This window comes from Lissotriton helveticus, chromosome 5_1 (genome assembly GCF_964261635.1).
Source record: "Lissotriton helveticus chromosome 5_1, aLisHel1.1, whole genome shotgun sequence".
NCBI classification, from domain to species: domain Eukaryota; kingdom Metazoa; phylum Chordata; class Amphibia; order Caudata; family Salamandridae; genus Lissotriton; species Lissotriton helveticus.
Window position 1 is genome coordinate 364796030 of NC_136065.1, and position 21993 is coordinate 364818022.

General features: G+C 49.0%; 1 protein-coding gene across 1 annotated transcript in view; it reads right to left on the minus strand.

Annotated features, from left to right (window-relative positions):
* The window catches only part of SLC66A1 (solute carrier family 66 member 1), a 98813-nt gene extending 77080 nt beyond the window's left edge, over nt 1-21733 (minus strand). The window contains exon 1 of the mRNA XM_078642493.1: nt 21528-21733. The gene's annotated coding sequence lies outside the window, so the exon portion shown is untranslated. The remainder of the gene's footprint in view (nt 1-21527) is intronic.
* Nucleotides 21734-21993: the final 260 nt, after the last annotated feature.

Genomic DNA, 21993 nt, shown 5'->3' on the forward strand with positions numbered 1-21993 from the left:
CAACTAATAGCAAGCAAAATGGAGTGGAAGTATTGGTCACAAAGTTAGGCGTTGCTTAATTGCCACTGTCATAGGGTTGAGGAAGGATGGATCAACACAAAATAGGCTGCTTAGATCGCTACTGCCGTCCATACCATTTTTATCATTAAGCGGTTTAATGTTCCCCCCCAAAAAAAATCTGAGTATTTGTAAACAAAGACAGCGGCAAGCCTACTATTTTAATTATGGTTATTTTTCCTGCTAGTGAGGGGGTGTTTTTATTTAGAGATTCAATTTTTTTTGTTAACGTGGTAATCTGTACCATACTAAGTTGTATGATTAAACCACTACCTCGTAAATCACGACTGTCCAAACCACAAAGGCTAAACAAAGACCCAATCTAAACCACTAAGTAAAGAACCAGGACTTACTGAACCACGAATTCCCCCTAAGAACTAACACAAACCCCAAACCCCTAAAAACTAACTCGATCCCCCTACCCCCTTGAAACTAACACAAACCCCCTCACTCCCTTAAAATTAACTTGATTCCCCCACCATCTAAAAACGAACTCACATCCCCTCCCACCCCCTAAAAACGAACACAAACTCTTCCAAGACCCTAAAAACGAACACGAACCCCCACCCCCTAATAACTAACTTGTTCCCCTCCATGCCTCATAAAACTAGCCCGTTACCCCCACCCCCTTAAAACTAACTCGATCCGCTCCCACTGCCTAAAAACTAACTCGAACCCCTCTTACCTTTTCCTCTCCGACGCTCCTTTGAACTCCACCCTGCACGAACACTAGACAGCCTTAGCCTGAACCACACACATGCGTGGTTCAGGCTAAGTCGTTGTTCGTGCTAGTCGTTCGGCTTGTGTGACTCTGGAACTCGTTGTTCTGGATTCGTTCTGGATGAGGTTTCCCGATTAGTACATCATAATTTGCTCCAAATACACCGTTTGCATTTGGATGCACTTTTATCCCCAAGTACCTGGTTGGCATTTCTTCCCATTGTAAAGGGTATTGTAATGTGCCTCTCACAGTGATGTCAATTGGTGGAAAAATTAAGGACTTACTCCACATTACTCTAAGCCCTGAAGCATTGCCGAACAGATGTGCCCATTTGCTAAGGGACAGATTAATTTCTGGCTCTATAACATATAGCAATAGGTCATCTGCTGAATTGAGAATAATTTTAATGGCATAAATCTTGGTTCTCTACGAGTATGATGCTCACAGAATGCACAGGCCAGTGGCTGAGATGCCACCATGAACAGCAATGGGGATAAAGAGCAGCCCTGTCTTTTTATTCAAATTGGCTGAACTTCCGGACAATACATGCAAATCCAAGCTAAGGGGTTTGAATAAAGTGAGCTTACCCATTTCATAAGCATATTACTTAATCTGTGCCTCTCGGGCACAGTTAACGTACACCCTCACTCCAAAGAATTGAAAGCCTTCTCTGCATCTAAGAAAATGGCTGAGGCATCTAATTCCACGTTTAGTTGTGATACTGAGCAAATAAAAGTGCACAATAATAGGCTGTGCTTTAGAATGGAATAAATCCAGAATATTACAAAGGAATTTACAATGGGATATAAGGGAAGAGCTTGTTTGCGATTATCTTGGCAAGGATTTTAGTGTCTGTGTTTAATAATGAGCGAGGCCGGGGGTGTGGCCTGGCGGCAACCAAGATGGCCGCATACTAACGCGGCTCCTGTGAGGGACTCCTGAAGGCCCAATAAATCTGGCAGTCATCCTGATGCCTCACTGTCCTGGAGGCCAGAACTGATCAGCCGTTGAGCTCCGGTGCCGGAGGATCCTTGTCCAGTTCCTCCCGGTCGCACGGGAGCGACGCGGCGGCCTCCTGAAATCCGAGGCCTCCTGAGGCCTAGACCGCGAGAGGGAGCGCTCCAAGCACCGGCCTCGAGTGATTCCGAGGCCGGCGGCGGAGGGGCTGTGTCGGCGGCGGTCACAAGGAGAGCGGCAGGCCCGCTGCTGACTGCGGATGCCCTGGCATATCAGGCGGCACCTGCGTGCATGTGCCGCCCCCCCAGGGTGAGGGAGAGAGGCAGAGGCCCCGGGGCGCCTACAGAAACATTGGAGGAGCGCCGAGAGACAGCCTGCGGCACTGGTGTGTGGGGCAGAAGGCCAGTGAGGACCTGGGCGAGGAGGTGGTGGCCCCTGGCAGCGTAGTGCGGTAGGGCCGAAAAGCACACCTCCGGACTCCTTGTTGGACGGTTGTGGCAGGTGGCACCTTCGAGGGGCACCGGGCCCGGGCAGACAGAGGGCCATTCAGCATGGTAGAGCTCGTCAGGCGTCGGGTGCAGAGGCTGTGAGGCGGAGAGCGAGACAGTGGGCGACAGCGCTCTTGGAGAGGAGTGCGAGGAGCCTCGGCAGCAAAGGCGGCACATGGCCTGGGGGAGAGTGCCCTATAAATTGATCAGCACTGCGGGTGGTGGGCTCCGAGACGGCGGTTCGTGCCCACTGAGAGGCACTTCAGGGACTCTCGGGCGGAAGGGCCCAGCGCGGTGCGTCCACGTGGAGGACAGGCCTGAGAAGCAGTAGCCACGAGGAGGTACAGTATTGACCGCAGGACTGGTCGTGGATTTAGTCTCTCTGCCCACCTGCGGCCCTGGGAGAGCGAGGAGCTAACATTTGCGGTGCGGCAGAGTGGTGACGGAGTGTCCTCGTGAGTGCCCCTCCTCCCCATCTGTGGACCCAACGCTTCCAGGAGCGGTCATGAAGCCCAAGACAACCCAGACTAATACCATAGACAATTATACGGCCACTGCGGGCGGTGGGGGTGATGCCCAGGCAGAAGCACAAGAGCCATCCTTATCCTCGATCATGCAGGCCATACAAACGTTGGGCACCACGCTGGAATCGAAGATAGATAAGGTATCTATCAAAATGGCGCTACAGAGGGCAAACTTCGGAGAAAGCCACTCAAAATGCAGCAGATATTGCAGAACTCCAAAGTGCCTCCAAACAGTTGCAGCAGCAGGTCCAGTGACTGTCCCATCAGCAGAAGTTGGTGACGGCTCGACTGGAGGTTTAGGAAGGAAGGGACCACAGAAATAATATATGCGTGGTGGATGTGCCGGAGAAGATGGAGGTGCCGAACGTGGACTTGTTCCTGGAAGATCTCATCCTCAAGCACATTCAGCCCAAACGCCTCTCGAAATTCTTCGTGATTGAACGTGCTCATAGAGCGCCGGTTCCTCCGCCGCACCCGGGAGCCCCACCAAGGACAATTATTGCAAGGATCCTTAATTATGGAGATCGGGATGCCATCCTGCAGGCAGCCCGCCAGCATGGAGATCTGCGACTGGACAACGCCACCATCAGGCTCTTTCCGGATTTCACGCTGAAGGTGCAGCAGGATCGCCGAGCCTTTGATGGAGTGAAAAAAGTGCTTCGAGATAGGGGCATCAAGTATATGATGTTTTTTCCAGCATGTCTCAAGCTTCTAGTGGACGGGAAATCCTTCTTCTTTACCTCCCCGGAGGATGTACATTCTTGACTGGAGGAACATGTACAGGCATCGGGGGGGCCCAGATCGGAGGGCGGCTGGAGGAACACAGCACCTCAATCTCAGACTTCTTCGGTTGGCTCAACGGGGAGGGGGCGTCGACAACAAGGTGATACTCTGCTCTCCATTAGGAATCGGCCTCGGAGTCTTTCGGCTTCGCCAGACATGGGGTGAGGTGGCCAGGATTGACTTGGAGTGAAGGAGACGGTTGGAGTACACGTGATGTATATTGACTCTCCTATGTATGCATTGACTGTGCATCAGATGTGGCGATGGGCATGGTCCTGAAGGCTGGCCAGCAGGAGGGGGGGGGGGGGTCCTTGCGATGCGGCGGAACCATTGAGGGACCAATTGGTATTGTTTGGGGGGAGGGGAGGATGTTCAAAGTATGTGGGTTGGAGGCCTGTACCCTTTTTTGTATTTGCACTGCTCAGGGTATTGGGACAAGATGTGGCGGCTAACATATTAAAGTGTGGGACCGACGGGAGCCCTCAGGTTGCCGGACAAGGTAGCAGTACTCACCCCCTAGGTTTTCGTTGTAAGGGCTACAGGCGCTCTGCTGGTTGGGGGATGTCGGGCCACGTTGGCCAGCTTAGCAGGGTAGCAGGGAGGGGGGCAGTTCTAAGGGTTGGAGGGAGAAGCTTGTCTTATATGATGTAACAGTTTTGGCTCCAAAGGCACTATTAGTAGGCAAGCGGGAAGTGGGGGGAGGAGGCTCCCGTCTCTCCTGATGTATGTGTTAGATACCTACAATGCATGTACCACACGCACGACAAGTCAGTATTTTGTCATGGAACGAACGGCCTACAGAACAAGATAAAGCGCACCATGGTGCTCCAATACCTTCACAGACACGCACCAGACATTGTCCTACTCCAGGAGACGCACCTACTCGGGAACCATTGCAAGGCCCTTAATAGATTTGGCTATACGCTGCGGGCACATGCCGGCTTTATCACTGGCTCACGGGGGTGGGGATACTCATTAAGAACTCCCTACCACTGATACTTGGGAGACAATGGTTGGACCCCTTAGGGCGCTATGCGGCACTGACGGCTCAGTGGGAGGATAAGACACTTAATCACTGTTCGCTCTACATTCCGCCTAAGCTACACAGCACCACTCTCCCAGACATTGGGAAATTACTGCTGGAAATGCCGCCGGGGATCCTGCTCTTAGGGGGAGACATGAATGCAGTAATGGCTAGGGACTTAGATCACAGATTCAGCCTGCCAGGGGGGGGGGGGGGGCGGTTTGTCACTTCCGGGACTTTGTGCATGCTATGGGCCTGGAGGATCTTTGGAGGACACACAACCCCCATGTTCGGCAATACACACATATATCAGCGGCTCACGGCTCAGGGTCTAGGATTGATTATTTATTCACACAGGTGGGGTACATGGGTCTATTCCAGGGGGGTATCATAATGCCAGAGGGATATCTGACCATTCACCAGTGAGAGTACATCTACGGGGTCCAGAGCGGGAATGGACTAACCCCCCCGACTTGATAAGTTTTTATTTAAAGATCAGGAGTTCCAGGAGGTGTTCAGGGAGCGGGTAGACCAATACTTCGCTGATAACGTAGGATCCGTCAGCTCTCATGGAATAGTGTGGGAGGCGTACAAGACCGTAGCCAGGGGTTTTGTGCATGCGGAGGTGGGAAAACGGCGTAAGGACACATTTGCGCAAATTGACAAACTAGAACTGGAACTCCAGGCCCTAGAGGAAGCTGGAGGGGGGACTGACCAAGCGAAAACACCCGCCCTGGCTGTCCAGAGACGAGTGTATGACTTGGGGGATAAGGCCAACAAAATGATAGCGTGGCTGGAGAAACGGGATCGAGAACGTAACTGGGTGCCAGGGATTAAACGGATGGACGGGACTGTGAAGGACACGGGTAAGGGGATAGCGGAGGAATTTGCACAGTATTATGAGGCAGTTTATAGGTCACACACTACTAGGCGAGAGCAGGAGTGCCGAGATTTTCTAGCTCCCTTACAGTAGAACTGGCAGATAAGGACATCTTGGAGCCCGCGATAACAGTTAAGGAGGTGGAAGAAGCCATGGGAGACATGCAGGCGGGGAAGGGGTTTCCGGCTGAAGCATTTGGTTGCTTAGCAAGTAGAATCACACCTCATATGTTGCGCATGTTTAACGAGGCCAAGCAGGTTGGGAGACTTCCCAAGGATCTTCGGTCTGCAACGATCGTTGTAATCCATAAAGCCGGTAAACCGCAGGATCTGTGCAGTTCCTACAGACTCATATCTCTACTTAACTTTGAAACGAAGGTACTTGGAAAGATCCTGGCCACGAGACTGGGGCGGTTATCCAGTCATTGATCCACCCGGACCAGTCAGGCTTTATGCCCCACAGGAGCACACGATTAAATCGAAGGCGCCTGTTCGGGGTTTTACAGGAGGTGTCCGCGAGACCTGAGGTGCCGGCGGCCTTATTATCCCTCGATGCCCATGTGGCTTTTGACAGTATAGAATGGCAGTATATATACGCAGTTCTGGAGAAAATGGGCTTCAGAGACCATTTTCGAGCATGGGTAAGGTTGTTATATACTGAGTCCGTGTCAATGGTGTGTTGTCAAGGGAGTTCCACCTCAGCCGGGGCACACGTCAGGGTTGCCCCCTTTCTCCCACCCTGTTCGCTTTAGCGCTGGAGCCGTTGGTGCACTGGGTACGGGTGGACCCCATGGTATGGGGCATAGACCTGGGAGGCTGATGCCATACTCCTGCATGTTCAGAGGCCGGCGCCGGCCGCTTCCATTCAGAGGCTGATGGAAATTCTGCGCGAGTTTGGTACCTACTCCGGATACCGTATAAATTGGGGAAAGTCCCTGAGGCATGTACTAGTGGGGTCGCAGCCACAGCTGTCTGTAGATTGTTGTGGCTTGGCCTAAAGGAGGTATTCCGATACTTAGGAATCTGGGTCACGCAGTCTGAGTCGGAGTTCCTGCGCCTGAATGTGTCGGTGCAACTGGAATGACTTCGCGGAGACGTGGAGCATTGGAGGTCACTCCCGCTCTCCTTGATGGGCCGCGCCGTTTTATTTAAAATGATGGCACTCCCCCGCCTGCTATATGCTCTGCAGAATAAGCCCTTCCCGGTCCCAGAACAGGTTTTCAGGACGATTGAATCGGAGAAACGTTCCCTGCTTTGGAGTGGTGGGTGTCCAAGAATAGCTCTTAAGAAGCAAAAGAGGGGGCCCTACGAGGGAGGACTGGCTGTACCGGATGTCCGCCTATATTTCTGGGCGACACAGTTAATTAATGTCAATGGGTGGGTGTTTGCCCCGTTGGAGGAACCAGCCTACAGGGTGGATCAGTTAGCCTTTGGCAGCGGTACCTACTTAGCAGCTCTATACACTAGGGGTAGGCGCAGTCGACCTCTGCCTCCCCAAACGGCAGTGGTGGTTGGAGTGTGGGCCCTACGAGGGAGGACTGGCTGTACCGGATGTCCGCCTATATTTCTGGGCGACACAGTTAATTAATGTCAATGGGTGGGTGTTTGCCCCCTTGGAGGAACCAGCCTACAGGGTGGATCAGTTAGCCTTTGGCAGCGGTACCTACTTAGCAGCTCTATACACTAGGGGTAGGCGCAGTCGACCTCTGCCTCCCCAAACGGCAGTGGTGGTTGGAGTGTGGAAACGGGCGACAAAATTATTAGGATGGGAGGCAAAACTTATGGAACAGACTCCTCTGTGGGCCGGGACCTTCTTACCTGAAGTGGCGAAATTGCAGGATCTGCGTCAGTGGAGCCTGATTGGTATTGATGTGCTGGGGGATATTTGGAAACGGGGGGAGATGGTGGGATTCGCAGACTTGCAGGCTGAATTTCAGATGGGGAATGGGGAGTTCTTACACTACCAACAGCTTAGGCATGCCCTGCATCAACACCTGAATCAAGCAGAGAAATTTCCTGAATATGCTCCGCTGGAGGACAGACTACTGCTGGACCCTATGTTTGACAAAGCTATCTCCCTCACGTACAGGAAGCTTATTAATAACATCAGACACACTAGGGCCCCTGTGGGAAAAGTGGGAATCAGACCTGGGGATGTTGGAGGATGACGATTGGGGGGAGGCCCTGCAGTGTCCCAACAAGTGGCGATTCGCGCCAGGTTCAGGCTCGTCCAGCTGCGCATCCTGCATAGGTCCTACACCCCACGAATGACGCAATACACAATTAGCTATGTAGACTCACGTTTTTGCACACAGGGTGTGGTGAAGAGGGGACCTTCTTCCACATACTGTGGTACTGCACCAGAATCAGGGGATACTGGTCCAGACTAGCAGGCATGTCAGAGGTGGTGGGAGAGGATGTTCCGCTGGAAGCCAGATGGCATGTTTTAGGGGTCCACTAATGACATCACTTGGCCGAAATGGGACAAACTATGGTTAGCTTTGGCGAGTATGGTGGCCAAGAGAAATATCGCAAGGTTATGGGGAAGTGATCTTTTGTCTACGGTGGAAGAGTGGGAGCGGGGTGACCGTCCTGAACTCTCAGAAGCGGTCGCTCCTCTTCACGCTGCTCCCTAACTACATGCCAGACGGGTATCGTTACTTGTAGACCACCGCAACTAAGAAGCATAATATATTTATTTATAATTCACCCTCGTGCGCTTTAACTAATTAGCATAGCGCTAGTGTCCCATAGCGCGCTGCAACGCTCCTCTATTGGTGCTGCCTGCATTAATTGTACTGTGCCTGATACTGCATTGTGCCTGATTGTGTCTTTATTTTTACCGCGTTTCTTCACACTCTCTGTGCCCCCAACCCGGATCGCTGTTGGCTTACTGCCATTTTGCTCAGATTGTTGTTGTTGTTGTCTTGCCTTCCCTCCCCGACTCTCCACCCCGCCTCCCGCCTCCCTGCTGCTCCTCCCTCGCCCCTCCCCTTCCACTATCCACATATGACAGTTGCATTTGCGCGCAGCGTTGACGCGCAGCGGTCGTGCCCCATGCGCGCCGAAGGTGCGCCTAAGGTAAGCCCGTCTACGCCCGTCCGCGCCTATACCGCGCCCAGCGCCAGACCCCTGTCCCCCGCAAGCCACCCTCTTAGCCCTTAACCCCGGACGCACACCACAATGCTACGAAGCTGCCCCAGGACGTACCCACGGTCCCTTCGCCTGCCACTCCTGCAAGTTCGCCTGCATCAAGACCCACACCAAATCCACGACCTCCAAACACAGCTCCGACTCTAACCACCTGAAATGCATCCTGCTAAACACCCGCTCGATCCACAAACACGCCACAGAACTCTGGGACCTACTCGACACTGCGTCACCGGACATCGCCTTCCTTACAGAAACCTGGATGAACGCATCATCAGCACCCGACATCGCCATAGCCATCCCAGACGCGTACAAGATCATCCGAAAAGACCGTACCAACCAAACAGGAGGCGGCATCGCCATCGTTCATAAGAACACCATCAGAATCACGACCAGCTTCGACGACTACCTTGCAACCGCCGAACACCTCCACTTCCAGATCCACACCGACCCCAGGACCACTCTTAGAGGCACCCTCATCTACAGACCACCAGGAACCCGTAAACAATTCTGCGAAGACATCACTGACTTCATCAGCCCACATGCCCTCCCCTCCGAGAACTACATTCTACTGGGAGACTTCAACTTCCACCTGGAAAAGAAAAACGACTGCAACACCACCACCCTTCTGGACAACCTGGCCAATCTCGGACTCAAACAACTTGTTGACACCCCCACCCACTTAGCCGGACACACGCTCGACCCTATCTTCACCTCCAGCAAACACATCTCCTTCAATCACACCACAGCTCTCCATTGGACGGACCACAGCTGTGTTCACTTCAGCTACAAAACTACCACGACTCACAACCCCCCACAACCTATTCCTCGAAGAAACTGGAACAATATCACCACCGACCAACTCATCACATTGCTCAACCAAAACTCTCCAGCCCTCTCATCAGACCCAAACGAAGATGCCACCAAACTCAAACAATGCATCACTCACAGCGTTGACGAATTAGCACCCCTAAGAAACCACCAGATCAAACAAGGTAGCAAAAAGGCCCCCTGGTTCAACGATGACCTTAAGAACTCCAAGAAACTATGCCGTACTCTCGAAAAAACCTGGAGAAAAAACCCAACCACTGACAACCTGACCACCTTCAAGGCAGCCACCCGCAAACACCACCAACTGATCCGATCCACCAAGAAATCAGCATTCAAGGATCGACTAAAAAACAACACCCATAACAGCAAGGAACTATTCAACATCGTCAAAGAATTTACCAACCCCACCGCAGCCTCAAACGACATTACTCCCTCCCAAGACCTCTGCGACTCATTATCCTCTTTCTTCTACAACAAAATCGCCGACATACATAACAGCTTTAAGAACACTTCGAAAGAACAGCCCACCCCACCCTCTTCCAAAACCGAACCGCTCTCTAACAACCTTAGCGCCTGGAACCCAATCACCACTGAAGACACCGTCCGCCTGATGAACTCCATTCACTCGGGATCTCCAACCGACCCTTGTCCCCACCACATCTTCAACAAAGCAGACTCCACCATCGCACCCCATCTCCGTGATGTCATCAACTGCTCCTTCAAATCCGCTACCTTCCCAGAAAGCTGGAAACACGCCAAACTCACTGCCCTCCTGAAGAAGCCCACAGCTGACCCCTCTGAACTTAAGAACTACCGCCCCATTTCCCTCCTCCCTTTCCCAGCCAAAGTCATTGAGAAAGCCGTCAATAGCCAGCTCGCCGCCTTCCTTGAATCCAACAACTTCCTCGACCCCTCACAGTCCGGCTTTCGAGCCAAACACAGCACCGAAACCGCCCTCATTGCAGCGACAGATGACATCCGAATGCTACTGGACAACGGAGAAACAGCTGCCCTCATCCTACTCGACCTCTCCGCCGCCTTCGACACAGTCTGTCATAGCACCCTCATACAACGCCTCAGCAACGTCGGAATACAAGGAAAAGCCTTGGATTGGATCATCTCGTTCCTCGCCGGGAGAACCCAGAGAGTCCGACTCCTCCCTTTCAAATCAGAGGCCACCGAAGTCATCTGCGGAGTCCCACAAGTATCATCACTCAGTCCCACCCTCTTCAACGTTTACATGAGTCCCCTCGCATCCATCGCGCGACAACACAACATCATCTCCTACGCTGACGACACCCAGTTGATCCTTTCCCTCACCAAAGACCCTAACTCCGCCAAAACCAATCTTCATGAAGGCATGAAAGAAGTAGCCGAATGGATGAAAAACAGTCGCCTAAAACTTAACTCAGACAAAACGGAAGTTCTCATCCTAGGATCTTCACCCTCTGCCTGGGACGACTCTTGGTGGCCATCGGCTCTGGGCACAGCACCCATACCCACAGACCACGCACGCAACCTGGGCTTCATCCTAGACTCCTCCCTCTCGATGACCAGACAAGTTAACGCCGTCTCATCCTCTTGCTTCAACGTACTCCGTATGCTCAAAAAAATCTTCCGTTGGATCCCCACCGAAACAAGAAAGACGGTCACCCACGCACTGGTCACTAGCCGACTGGACTATGGAAACACCCTCTACGCCGGAACCACAGCCAAATTACAGAAAAAACTCCAACGCAGCCAAAATGCATCGGCCAGACTCATATTGGACATCCCTCGCCAAGCTCACATTACCGGCCACCTGAGAGACCTCCACTGGCTTCCCGTCAACAAGAGAGTAACGTTCTGTCTCCTCACCCACGCTCACAAGGCCCTCTACAAACTAGGACCCGAATGCCTCAACACACGACTGTCCTTCTACACACCCACCCGCCAACTAAGATCCTCCAGCCAAGCGCTTGCCGCAGTTCCGCGCATCCACAGATCCGCCATGGGAGGAAGATCCTTCTCCTACCTGGCAGCCAAGACCTGGAACTCTCTCCCCACTCACCTCCGCCTCACACAGAACCACATTTCCTTCAGAAAGGAACTTAAAACCTGGCTATTCGATAAATAATGCACCCCCTCCCACAAGCGCCTTGAGACCCTATGGGTGAGTAGTGCGCTATACAAATTTCTGAACTTGAACTTGGGATTTGGACTTGTGCCAAAGGGCCGAAAAGGTTATTTATAAAAGTCGAGGTTGCCCTAAGAAATGGGAGAAAATATGGGCGGCTTGGAGGAGGTATAGGGGAGAGTGGTTGGATTCGCAGACGGATGAGGCGCATGATTGAGGGGTGGTCTGTGTGGAAATTTGTATTCCATGTCTGAGCACTGCACACTGTGGTTTTGTGGCATCCCTTGGGCAGCGGCTGTAATAGGGAGGGGCGCAATGAAGACCTAGCGGGAAGAGGAGGGGGGGGGGGGAAGTGGATTGTGGATGATGATTACAATTTGTCTGCTTCGATGTGTTTAAAATTGGAGGATCATTGGGGTTATTTCAATGTCTGTTGAGGGGCTCTAGCTTTGTAGGTGGGTCTAATAATTTCTAGGGAACCTGTGGTTGATTTTATTTGTAATTGTCAATGAACTTCCGTTGCTGACTGATGTGCAATGTTATGGAGCTGGTTATTCAAATAAAAAGATTCTTTTTTTTTAAATAAATAAATAAATAATGAGCGAGGCCTATATGATGGACACATCCCTGCGGGCTTAACGGGTTTGAATAGCACAATTTGAAAAAATAAGCTATTAACGTTATTATGCTTCCTATCACTAATTTTCTATTATCTGTCCTTGGAATATACCCCCATCGCCAAGAAATGCTGAAACGGTAAACATTAAATAGCTAGCAAAGGCAATTGAAATCTTCCAAGTTATGTAGCTCCATAAGGTGAGGAAGGGTTATTGGAAAGGCACGTAAGAGGGCAAATCCCTTGACTCAGTGAAATAGCAGCAGCAGCCTCTCTTGGAGCTACATTGAACAGAGGACACATGTTTCCTAGCACCTGGGGCGCACTAGCTTCCATGAGAGGCAACTGCAAGTCTCATCCATGGATGCTCCAAGATGAAATGTGAACCATGAAACCCAAGGATTAAATTGATTAAAAACGAGCAGGGACCCAACGTTCTTTTTAATAGGTGCCTGCTGCTGAAAACAAAGGCCTCCCAGTTTTGATTCTACCTCTTCTTCCACACTTCTCTCTCTTCATCTCACACTTGAAGTTCCCTTTTTAGCCATACTTTCTTCCCTTGCTACTGTTTTTCAATCTGTCACTCCTTCTCTGAGTCGGATGAAGAAAAATAAGTCCCAGTCCCTAAAGATGAGTGCTGCTGCCCACCACCTGCTAGCACCAACACAAATTAAGCACCGCTGAGACTCGTGCTCTCAGAAGCAAAAAAGAATTACACCCAGTCCTAGAGCTGCGAGTGAAAAGGGTGTGCCCTATTTCTGCTGGCGATGAGCAAAAAGCACAGCCTGATTTGTGGCTATATCAGCAAAACACAACGTAGGCTGGGCTTTCCAGTCAACTTTTGTCCAGCTATTGTTTTCTTGCGCAATTCAGAAACGGACTGAAACGCTTTTATCAGTAGCATGAAATTAGTGAAATTAACTGATAGGGCACATGTGCCGCACGTGGTAGAACGGCTGACCTCGCAGCACCCTGAATCAAAGTACAAGGTCAGAATGGGGAGAATATTTCATGACAGGAAACAGGAGGAGGAGAAGCAACTGGTAGCTGGCATTCCATACAGGAAACTCCACAAACCCATCACGTTATGGCTTCCAGGGATCAGGCTGATGCTCATTTGGGGACAACCCAAACAGAGGCCTTCAGGAGATAAGATACGCAGGAAATGCAGCAACCGAGTGTGGGAGATACTCACGAGGGCTCAACTGGGAGCTTAAGGAAGACCGATTGACAGGAAGAAAACAGCATGTGATGGAAGGTGCAGAGATAACAGTCTGGTTTACTGTCAACGTGGCACAGATGTGAACGTTTATTCCTACTTTCTCTTTTCCTCCTCTTCTCTATCCGTTATCCTACCATCAACCTATAACCAGCACAAGGGAACCCTGCCGAAAATGTACACTATTAACGTTATACTTTGTACCCTCAGGGGCGGGGAACTCATATTACAACTTTTGTTTTTGATGTATGTATATAAAAATCATAAAAAAAACATTCTGACAGTGCTGTAGAGGAAATAGAAAGCGACGGTGCCTAGGTACTACAGAAGCACGCAGTGCCCAGCCAGCAAATTACTTGCTAGCTACTTGTACCCACCCCCAAGAAAATGGAAAGTGCTACCAGTATACAAGCAGCGCAGTACACAACCTAGACAGTCTGGGGCAAGTCTGCGTTAAAGCAGCATTGATGTTAAGGCACAGCGATATCATGTGCCCACAAGGGATGTTTATAGAAACTGTAGTTCCCCGTATGGAAATATATCATATATGCACGGGGTCACGGTAGATTACACAATTTGGTATGGTGGGGAAAAGAGATGAATACCAGGTTGTACTAGTTTCATACTGTGGTATTCAGGCAATGGATGCATAGCCTTCACTTCCACTACACTCATCTTACCGCCACTCCCCGCCCAGCCACCACCCCGCTGGCATCGATGTGGCCTTCGGTCACATCAGAACATACTTTTTGGCCCCTTGGAAAATGCTTGCGAGTACCCATGTTTTACTGAATGGGCACATGCATTATTGCACTAAGGAAATACAAATGGAGTTTTGATGGTCTCCCAAGGAAGGGTTGAATATAGACTAAAACGCTCTGAGAAATACCAGCACAACAACATTTGCGGTGATAATTCCGTTTTAAGAAGATATATTTGCACATTAGAAGTAAGGACCACTATGGTAAAATGAGAAGCTACTTGGGGTGGATTCATTGTAAACATATTGTATCAAATGTGATGAGAAGGGGTGTAAAATCCGCTTCAATTCACGTCCACTGCAAGAGTATTGATAACCGACTTGGTGTTTTGCGGATATAACCACACTTTAAGCTGTGTTCTTCGCCAGAGGAGACAAGGCACATCCTTTCTACTCAGACCAGCTCTTGGACTGAGTTTAATTATTTTTTGGTTCTGAGAACACGAATCTCAGCAGTGCTTAAATTGTGTTGGTGCTACCGTGTGTCGGGCACAGGCAATCATCTTTGTTGCTCTGGACTTAATTTTCATTAGAAGACTTTGACCGAGAGGAAGAGTGACAGGTTGAAAAACAGTGACAAAGGGAGAAAACATGGATGAAAAGAGATCTACACGAGTGAGATAAAGATAAGAGAATGCAAGTGTAAAGAGGGGGTGAAAGACACACGAGGTAGAATTAAGACTGGGCAGCCTTTGCATTCAGAAGCAGGCACCTATTTAAAAAAAACTGGGTTTCAGGCTTCCTTTTGCAGAATCTATGGATGAGCCTTGCAGCTGCCTCTCATGGAAGCTCGTGAGCCCAAGCACTAGAAAGCCTGTGTTCTCTGCTCAGTGTAGCTCCAAGAGAGGATGCTGCTGCTTTTGTTATTTCAATGACTCAATGGATTTGTGCTCTTACGTGCCTGTCAAGAACTCCTTTCTCACCTCAAGGAGCTACACATCTTGGAAGATTTCAATTGCCTTTGCTGGTTGTTTGATAATTAATGTCTCGGCCTCCCTGCAATTTCACCAGTCGGTCTTTCTAGCTTCAGTGCAACTCAAACCTCCATTTCTCAACTAGTGTAGGTTCTCACAGATAGTGTTTTCCAGTTATCGGCCTCATCAAGAATACCAATCTAGAGTGGACATAGACCTAGTAACACTGCAATGTCCATATGTAGAAGTGGACATAGGCCTATACACGTTGCAATGCCCTTACGTAGAGTAAACATAGACCTATACATGCTGTATTGTCCCTGTGTAGAGTGAACATAGACCTACATAAGCTGCAATGTCCCTATGTAGAGTGAACATAGACCTATACATGCTGCAATACCCCAATGCAAAGTGAACATAGACCTATATTTGCTGCAATGTCCCTATGTACAGAGTAAATAGATCCATACATGTTGCAATGTTCATATGTAGAGTGAACATAGACCTACTGGGGGCTACACATATTGCAGACAATGCCCCTATGTAAAGTGAACATAGACCTATACGTGCTGCAGACAGTGCCCCTATGTGAAGTGAACATATACCTATACATGCTGCAGACAGTGCCCCTATGTGAAGTGAACATAGACCTATACCTGCTGCAGACAGTGCCCCTATGTGAAGTGAACATATACCTATACATGCTAAAGACAGTGCCCCTATGTGAAGTGAACATAGACCTATACATGCTGCAGACAATGCCCCCATGTAAAGTGAACATAGACCTATACATGCTGCAGACAGTGTCCCTATGTAAAGTGAACATAGACTTATACAAGATGCAGACAGTGCCCCTATGTAGAGTGAACATAGACCTATACATGCTGCAGACCGTGCCCCTATGTAGAGTGAACATAGACCTATTCATGCTGCAAAAATCCTATGTAGAGTGAGCACAGACCTATTCATGCTGCAGACAGTGTCCCTATGTAAAGCACACATAGACCTATACATGCTGCAACACCCCTATGAACAGTGAACAAAGACCTAACCATACTGCAGAGCCCCTGTGAACAAAGACCTATACATGCTGCAACACCTCTATGGACAGTGAACAAAGACCTATACATGCTGCAACACCCATAAGCACAGTGAACAAAGACCTATACATGCTGCAACACCCATAAGCACAGTGAACAAAGACCTATACATGCTGCAACACCCATAAGCACAGTGAACAAAGACCTATACATGCTGCAACACCCCTGAGTAGAGTGAAGATAGACCTATAGATGCTGCATTGTCCCTATTTAGAGTAAAGATAGGCATATATATGCTACAGCGTCCCTATGTAGAGTGAAGATTGACTTCAGTGTCCCTATGTACAGTGAACACAGACCTATACATACTGCCTGAGAGATGCCATAGAACATCTCTACTAAATTGCTTCCGCGTCAAGTACTTCTGAAGATGAAAGGTATTCGGAAAGGTTGGAATCTGACTTTTGCGTACACGAAGTTCCTCTTGAACATCTTCTTAAACCCACAAGCATAATTTAAATAGACTATAGCTGCTAATGAGCCTATTTGTCAGCTGAACAACTAACTAAAAAGAAAAATGAGGATTTGCCACCTTTAGTGGCCGTGAGTGGACAACACCCCTCAGCTGCTTGTTCTGCCTTTGTCCAGCACCCAATAGCTGCTTCTGTGGCCTAGCCTAAAAGTTGGAGGGAAAAAAAAACATTGTAGCACCTACCTTCTGTTGGTGCAAGATACTCAACCAACTGCCGCTGTTATGTTATCAGCGTCTGTGTAGTATGTGCCTGCCATGCCTTACACTCTCAGCATTACGGTGATGCCTTTCCACAGGGCCCTTGGCTTTCTAACTGTAACCTGTTATTTGTAGTGCTCAGTGATGATTCCTATTGATGTTACGGAGAACCCTTGGGTGCCCTACTGTGCCGGAGTTTGCCTGTAGTATTTGCTACATACATTTTGATTCCGAGTGAGCCAGACTTATCACCATTCTTTGCATTCCAAGAAGATGAATGGTTGTCGACTGTCCAATGGGTGTGTTGTGTTGGACATTCATTCCATAACAAATATTTGGCTTGGTGCTTTATTGTGCGCTTGCGGACTCAGATCGACTGATATAAGGATAATTGACAAGTATGTGATGAATACATCGCAAGTGGTATATAGCAAGTTTGTTGACATTTCAACAGCCTTTGACTGGGTAGAAAGACCCACCATGTGGAGGAAACTAAAGAAAATGGAGATCCCCATGTGCTCTTCTAAGACTAATAGTTGCGTTTCCCTCATCAACCTGGTGTAGAGTACAAATGGGGGGGGATAAGGGACTGACTCAAGATCTCTACTTTAAATGGCTTGTAGCAGTGATGTCTCTTGGCTACTCTTTTGTTTTCACTATTTCTTCGCGATTTACCCGATTGTTCCTTAAAAGTAAACAACTTTCCTCCAAAAACTGCATCACACATTTGTATGTTTTTATGTACGCTGATGATGTGGTCATTTTTTAGCTCACACCTTTTTGTCTAAAATGTAACATGGACACACTCTTCAGATATACTGAAAACTATTTTTTTTAACCCCTTCCGTGCGGGGGGCGGGGGGTGGGGGGGGAGCGCAGCGCCCGCATGCTCATGACAAGCTCAGCTCGTCATAAGGCACGGCGCTCGTGTGCTCATGAAGAGCTGAGCTCGTCATGAGCAGACCCGCTCCCGTGGAACGCTCAGCACAGCAGGGGAATTATCCCCGCATGCGAGCGTTCCACGGCTCATGACGAGCTGAGCTCGTCATGAGCACCAGAGCGCCGTGCCTCATGACGAGCTCAGCTCGTCATGAGCATCGATGGGGTTAAAGTAAACATTTCTAAGACAAAAGTGGTATCGTTTAGGGGGAGGAAACACGATTGTCACTTCCACTGAAAATTGCGCAGGATACCAGTTGAGGTATCAAGGACGTATACCTATTTGAAGAAAGTCTTTTCACATACAGAAACAATGGAGAGAGCAAGGGTTATGTTCACCAGAGTGAACGGGGAGTACTCCTGTACCCCTGGATACAATAGTAGAAAAAACAAAAATGAAGGAGTACCACCAGTGAGAATTCACAAGTCACTGTGTCGGTGGATGGTTTTCACAAAATAGAGGAAAACTCTTTTTCTTAAAAACCCCTCACTCATCACCTAGTGATGACATGCTTCATCATCGGGGTCCACCCTAATGACCTAGCGTCATCAGGGTGTGCTTCAACACCTGATTGCAGTGGAGCTCCACTGCAATCAGGTGTTGAAGCACACCCTGATGACGCTAGGTCATTAGGGTGGACCCCGATGATGAAGCATGTCATCACTAGGTGATGAGTGAGGGGTTTTTAAGAAAAAGAGTTTTCCTCTATTTTGTGAAAACCATCCACCGACACAGTGACTTCCGAAAGTCTTTTCACAAACATTAGGAACGACCACTCACTTTTTACATATGGAGTTCAAGGCTATAGCTCATGTAAGTGATGTAAAAGGATTTTATCCTTCTTTGGGAAAGAGACACTTTCATTCCCTTCTAGAAATCTATCGAGAAAAGATACTCTCCACTCTGTCATATGCACTAGAGTATATTTCTATAAATAAGTGGTCAATATAAAATTTAAATGAAGGGAAGCTTCTCCCTTAGAGAACCACTATGAGCCAAGCCATATCAGTACAAGCACTACATTTAGAGCTCATTATAGTTAGCGCTTTTCTAGATCTTTGGCAAATGTAATAAGATGGGCATATAACTTACTACATGCGGCAGAAAGCTCTCAGAGTGTTCTCTTAAAGAGTAAAACTTTTAAGGCTGGAAAGAGCCAGTACATTTTTTATGAAAATTTCGCGACTGCCTTAGAGCATTTTCAATGTTCTATCACCCTACTGCAGTCCTGGTCACCAGCACTTTTTAATTACACCTTGACTGAGTTATGATCTTAACATTGTACACTGTTCCCCGTTAGTAAATAAAAGGCTATTCATTAATAAACTAGAATATAAAATTAATCAAAGATAGCTGAGACATACATTAAATCACAGCGTTAAATGATGTATTATCATTTACGTTTAGGGGTCTTACCATTAAAAACCTACACCAAACACTGGAGTGACAAGTGACAAGTCTGGATCTTGTGAACTCTGTAGGGGAGGTGTCCAAGATGTTGTGCATGTTTTATAAGTCTGCCCCAGTAAAGTCTTGGTGGAAGCTCAGAACCGCTTTATAGAACGTATATGTTTTAAATATGGCATATCTAAAATTAGTGATTTGAGATGTCCAACTAGATCACTCTTGAGGGCTCTGCACTCTATAAAGTACTTGAGCAACTGTTGGCTGTGCCAAAACTCAGTGCTCTGTTTATTCTTTGAAGGCTCAAAGCTTCTTGGTTGTACCCTATTTTTCCTGTGTGCATCGTGCTCTGCGGTGTGGAGTACGGAGTACACAAGAAGGGGGGCACAGGTGAAGTAAGAATTTCAGAGATCAGCAGGGGAGGCAGGTGACTACAGCCTCTGCAGATACCTGATAAACATCCCCAGGCACCTGTGGGTCAGAGGGAAGACTTGTGACTCAATACAGTCAGATGTTTATCAGCTGACAGAGCTGTTGTACCGGTGGCACCCACAGGCAGTTGCTGGAGTCCGTTCGTAAAGGCGGGTATTTCGGCCCTGCGGACTGTCGAGGCAGACATGTGAGAAGTGGTTGTTTACTGACCCTCGTGCCGTAATAAAGGTAGAGTTAACATCCAGCGCTGCGAAGCGGCTTCGCATCAGGTGACGCCTTCAGACTTTCCTGTTCTTTTATTCTGTGACCTGTTGTTAGTTTGCAACTTTGCATTATGCATGTGTGTCAAGAAGTCGCAACCTGCAAGCAGAGGCGAGGAGGGGCGCTGATTGCAGGTGTATACCCAAGAATAGGAAGACTTGAGATAATAGATGCCCATGGCTGTGTGGGAGTATGTGACAAGAGGAATGGAGACAATTTGTGGTACTAGACCTTGGCTGCGTGCAGGTTTTTGGAAAGGGCAGCACAGCGCCTTGAAGCTCCGTCTGGGTCATAAGTAGCTCTCTAGTAAATCATGTTTCGGATTCAGTGTCACGAGAAGAGATGAATGTTATAGATAAACAATTGGCAAAGCAATAGGTCTGGCGTTGGCAAGCTGATGCAGCGGTTACTTTTTTAAAAACCTTTTATCGTGAGCACATGCTACAAAGATAAAAATCCTGGCACAATGTATATGTAATTGCAATATTCATTTAAAAAAGGACCACTGTGAATAGTTTTAATAAAACGGTACTGATGCTTTCTGGCAAGCTGGTGTACTTGGAAAAGTGAAACCTTTTTAATGAAGGCAAGGTCTGTAAAAGACCATTTAAATGTAAATTAGGCTTTTGTTATGTTTTCATCCCTTCTTACAGCCACTGTGGTTACGGCTGGAAGAATTAACCCCCCCCCCCAACATTTTTTCAGCCCCCCCCCCCCGAAATTTGTCTCTAGTTGCCCGCCTGACTTGACCTCACCCCAAACACCTCACATCAAACGTACTGCTGCTCTGACTCTCAGCCCAGTACCATGTACCCTAAAATCATGCTTACATATAGTGCTTTAAATGAGCCGGCACTCTCGGGTACGGAGTGCCCGCACTTTTATCATTTGAAATAGTCTTCTCAAATGGGGGTGAATGGGAGAGTGCCTGTAATTCTCAGTGGCAGGCAGGTGCTCCGAGATAGTGGGTACCTGCACTTGCATATTTCTATTTCAAGCACGGTTTATAGCCTTTAAACATCCGAGGGCACTGCCGCGAGACCGACCCCCTGGTCACCCTCCGTGTGCACAGAGACAATCTTCCGTTATCTCCTCATGTACTAATACAGCGCCCCGATACCGAGGCCTGCCCCCAGTTATCAGACAATCAAAGAGCATAGCACTGCGACACCCTCACTGGTCACAGCGCTAAGCACCGCCACCTGCCCCCGACACCCTGCCTGCCTGCCTGATCCCACTTCTAGTATCTTAGTTTTGTTTTTGGGTTTTTTTTATGCGATTTTCGGTAGCGCGAACATTACCCGAAGGTGTCAGACCGCTTTACGAAAGAACCAGTTGCGATACATAAGGATTTAGGATTACATGAGTTGCATAAAAGATACAAACAGTAAAAAAAATTGCAAATGTACAAGTTATAAAGTTACGCAGGGAAGAGATACAAATAGAAACACATTGCAAATGTACAAGTTGTAAAGTCACACAAGGAAGAGATACAAATGGATAAACTCTAAGAATCACATAGGAATGGTAGTGAGTACTTACTTACTCTGGGCGTCAAAATCAGCGGGGTTACTACCCCAGAGTGTGCCGGGTGGACGTCTGTCCTCTCTACCTACACCTATAAACTGTACTGTAGATGACACAGGGCAGGCTTCTGTCTGGGAACAAGTGACTTTCTTACCCGATTCGGCAGGTCTTTCAATCCAGTCGTTTCATCACCTCGCTCATGCTACCTCTGCCCCCGCAGCCCCCGCAGCCCCTCGCTTTGTTTTAAGTGCTCCGGTCCCTGTCCTCGCGGTCCCTCTCCCTCCTGCATCCCGCCCCGGCTGCTGCTGTTTTTATCGTTCCCTGTGGCAGTGTCTCTGCTCCCAGTTCCTGGTCTCGGTCACCTGACTCCCGGTCCGGCCCCGCGCGCCCGTCACGCAGTAGGCGTACCCAGAACGGCGCGAGGCCGCGAGCATCAGACAGGGAGTTGCACAATGTGCTGAGGCAGCGGCAAACCTCTGGAGTCTGCGTCACAGTCTTGAGAGGCTGCACGCGGATGTGTGGTCGTTGCCTCACCACAAAAGAGGAACTCAGCACGTGACCCTCTCCCCAGCGCCCCTCCCCGCTCCCTAAGCTTCTTGCAGCAACCACACAAATGAAAT